This window comes from Coregonus lavaretus, assembly GCF_964263955.1.
Source record: "Coregonus lavaretus genome assembly, contig: HAP1_SCAFFOLD_528, whole genome shotgun sequence".
Taxonomy (NCBI): Eukaryota; Metazoa; Chordata; class Actinopteri; order Salmoniformes; family Salmonidae; genus Coregonus; species Coregonus lavaretus.
Genome location: NW_028158324.1, coordinates 180,001 through 184,405, shown reverse-complemented (window position 1 = coordinate 184,405; position 4,405 = coordinate 180,001). Strand labels below are relative to the sequence as shown.

General features: G+C 45.6%; 1 pseudogene across 1 annotated transcript; it reads left to right on the top strand.

Annotated features, from left to right (window-relative positions):
* The first annotated feature begins 356 nt into the window (after positions 1-356).
* LOC311124134 (histone H3.2-like) lies at positions 357-918 on the top strand (annotated as a pseudogene). The gene has a single exon. The product of its transcript is annotated as a histone H3.2-like (transcript).
* The last annotated feature ends 3,487 nt before the right edge of the window (positions 919-4,405 follow it).

Genomic DNA, 4,405 nt, shown 5'->3' with positions numbered 1-4,405 from the left:
GGTGTGTGCATAATTTTGCTTCAGGCTGCTTCTGCCTTAGGGCAGAGGGTAAACCACTAGGAGCAGAGCTCCCCTATGGGGCGGAGCTCCACGATATAGAACCACTAGGAGCATAGCTCCCCTATGGGGCTCCGCTCCACTCATAGAACTGGAGTTACACTCCGGTAACTAGTCGATTACACGTGCCTATAAGATGTCACTCTTGACTTTGGCGACTATTATTGCGCGTAAAGGACCGGCGGCGTCCTATTGCGCGTAAAGGGCCGGCGGCGTCCTATTGCGCGTAAAGGACCGGCGGCGTCCTATTGCGCGCGCACCGGGAGTTTGAATTTTGGAGAGGCCGGGCCTCGCGTCCAATGGCCAACGGAGGAGGCCTGCGCAACGGGCCAATCGGGGTGGTGGGGAGATGGTGTCCAATCAGCAGGCGCCACTGCCGGCTTTATAAACTTCACATAGGCATTTCGAGGCTATACTCCCAGCGCCATGGCCAGAACCAAGCAAACCGCTCGCAAATCCACCGGTGGCAAAGCCCCCAGGAAGCAGCTCGCCACTAAGGCTGCTCGCAAGAGTGCCCCGGCCACCGGCGGTGTGAAGAAGCCTCACCGTTACAGGCCCGGCACCGTGGCTCTGAGAGAGATTCGTCGTTACCAGAAGTCCACTGAGCTACTCATCCGCAAGCTGCCCTTCCAGCGCCTGGTGCGAGAAATCGCCCAGGACTTCAAGACCGACCTGCGCTTCCAGAGCTCCGCCGTGATGGCCCTGCAGGAGGCTAGCGAGGCTTACCTGGTCGGCCTGTTCGAGGACACCAACCTGTGCGCCATCCACGCCAAGCGGGTGACCATCATGCCCAAGGACATCCAGCTGGCCCGCCGTATTCGCGGAGAGCGCGCATAAATGAGGATGACCTGAACTCGAAAATCCCCCAAAGGCTCTTTTAAGAGCCACCTCCATATTTCCATCAAAAAGGCACAATTGTTCCATGTATACACGCACCTCTACATTAGCCACCATGTATGTTGTTCACTAACACGTCTAAAAGCTACGTATTGCACCTTTTAGTTGCCTGAAGTCTAGCTTCAATGTTTGTTTGTGTGTATATACACAACCATCTGGCATCATCCACTTCCTTTGAACTATAGTAGCACAGTAAAATGCTTTACAAAGGAGGGGAAAAAGAAACGAGTGATAATATAGGCCGAATAGTAACAAGAATTGTGTTCAGATGAATAATTGACACTATTAGTTGTGTGTAATAATAGCCTTGCATGCAGTCCAGAAAAAACATTGCATGCCAACTTACTTTGAAAGTCCCATGTTGCAGTGCTGCTGAGAGACTCATGCAGAGGCCAAAACTTTACAGTGGAGCACGGAGGCCATCTTGTGGTTAAATGTGGGTACTGCACATCATGGTGATTCCCTTTCGGCCAGCGTTTCCCAAACGCGGTCCTGGGGTCCCCAAGGGGTGCGCGTTTTGCGTTTTGCCCTAGCACTCCACAGCTGATTCTAATACTCCAGCTTCATGATGATGAGTTGATTATTTGAAGCAGCTGTGTAGTGCTAGGGCAAAAACTCCCAAAACGTGCCCCGAGTTTGGGAAACCCTGCTTTAGGCTAATACTAGCCTATTAGGATGACTTGGTTCGATCGCTTTAATGGCAACTGCTGAACTCTGGTTTTCACTAATTACTTGTCCCAGGTCACCATTATGAATCCAATAGCAAAACAAATGTTTCAACATTGCTCAATAGTGAAAAAAGGGCAGGAAACGATGGGTTCTCAACAATATTTCACCAACAACCAATCACTATTCAAGCATAGACATTAGGATCATCCACAAATATTCCTAAATCATACTACAAAAGGGTTGTAACGAAATGGATTTGTCTGTTCAATGCAAGTTCAACGTCAAAGAAAAAGTGCATCACCACAACAAACGTGTCTTTAGATACACTGTAAAAAAATGACTTTGTGGAATGTACTCAAGCTATTACAGTCAACAAAAGCACACGTCATATTATTGAGTAGATCTTTTAGCTTGTTTTTATGCGTAGATAAGCTTGAGTAAGTTGTTTAGATGTGGTCCAATACATAGAGTAAAGATGATAGAGGTAAAAAATGATTATATTATGTTGATTCAACTCAAATAGACATTGTGTTATTTTACCTGAATGATTCATCCTATAATGTATTTAGACCAAGTCAGAAAAATGTTCACATTTTTACTTTGGATTCACTCAATCAGATCCCTTAAGAGAAAAGGTATCCGGACACCGGGAATCCATTTATTTAAACATCAACGGTTTGCAAAACATCTGTTATTATGAGATGAGAAATTACGGATTCGCAATCAACACTGCAGGTAAATCCTGATTGCTGCAGGTAGGCAAAACCGTAGAAATAGGAACTACAACACTAACTAGTATAGGATCTCTGTGGGCAGGCCCATTACTTACGAGAGATACAATGGAGCTTCAACCCCAAGGCAAGAAAAGTATTCATTGGTTCCACTTCTTTCCCTTCTAAATGCGTTTGCCTAAGGACAGGCTGTATGCACATATCTAAATGGCATTAAAAAATCAGTATTTTTTTTGCCACTCAGAACACAGACATTTACCTTAAGGGGAGTTACCCTCATTTTAGACTTCCCAAGCATACATTTTCATGACAGCGTTCCTAATCTGCAGTAGGCAAAGCAGTTGAAAATCGGTAGGTTAACACCAAACCGTGAGGTGATTATGAATTCAGAGCAGTCGGATTAAGTCATAGTCAAATACATTTGAACAAATGAACAACAATATCACACGGAAAGTGATGTGAGCATTGCATTGTGGAAAGCAATGACATTACCAGAACACGTATTGCAACGCGAGGCATGTATTTCTAGATTAAACACTGATTCAGTGTGATGAACAAGTACATGTATGATTTGGTGTGCTCTACTTGAACACGCGCTTAGAGTTTTGAAACCACTGCCTATATGATGAGCGGTCGTTGTTTGTTTTATTACCACATACTTATGGAAATTGCACCGGTTGAGAGATGATGGCTCTCTTGTGCCTACGGTGAAGGGTACTTCTGATCCAGCAGGTGGTGCTAAGATCCCTCCCTATATGACTTGAATGATGAGTTGATTTATTCCTTATAGCTCCTAATGATTTTAAGGCCAGTGTTGGCAAACATTACTTGTGCTCCAGCAGGTGGCCATGAAATCCCTCCCTATATGACTTGACTGACCAGTTAGTTGATGGACTCCTTATAGCTCCTAATGATTTTAAGGCCAGTGTTGGCAAACATTACTTCTGCTCCAGCAGGTGGCCATGAAATCCCCCCTATATGACTTGACTGACCAGGTAGTTGATGGACTCCTTATAGCTCTTAATGATCTCAAGCAGAGTGTTGGCCACATGACCTCTGGTCCAGCAGGTGGCGGTGAAAAATAGTCCCTATAGGAGTTGACTCATTTCTTTGAGGTCCTAAATGAAGCATAGGGCGTCAACAGTGCATCTCGGCCTAACCCTGTTCCGGGCCCATTTCTTCACTCGATGCTTCCGGTGTTCTTCATCTCCTCTTCAATAGTCCTTCTCCACGTCTTCCTTCCCGCCTTGCCCTGTGCGTTCCACTGAAGTGTCTGTGTTTTTATGTCGTTAGGAGTTTTGCTCACTGCGTGTCCCCCTTCCATTTCCACTTTCTGTCCCAGTTGGGTAGCTATCCATTATACTGTAGCCTACTTACTACCAATGTCACTGTAGTCAAAGGTGATTTTCGATTATTATGTATGAGTATTATTATATATTGTTATATTATGATGTTCAAGCCTATAGGCTGTGGTAACAGGCCCTCTGTGATTTGTTGTTGTACTGTACATGTCAAGTATCTGCACTCTAGCCTAATTAGCCTAACCTGCTAGGGAAAAGTCACTTCCGGTCGTAGCTGTATCCCACCTAGTCAAAACCTTGTTAGTCCTTATCCTAAAAGGCACCCTCTGTTCCTCGATATACTCCACCGAGGGCTGGCAGCCAGTAAGTACAGGTAAGTGACAATTATCCGTGACGCAGTCACCTACACCGAGCACGCCAAGAGGAAGACCGTTACCGCCATGGACGTGGTCTACGCTCTTAAACGTCAGGGACGCACCCTGTACGGTTTCGGCGGTTAAACCCACTCTCTTCGGAACCTCAACACCCCGACTCGAACCCAAAGGCTCTTTTAAGAGCCACCCACATCCGCTTCAAATGGGCCCATTCCATATAGTGTTATATATATATATATAAAAAATTGTATGCTATTTAGTAAGAAAGTATGAGCCACTTCGAGTGGACAGGGAGTATTAATTAGAGGATTCTAATGTCCCGTCCAGTTTTAGTGCACAGAGGGAGGCCTATATCTGACAGTGGCAAAGTGTAAGA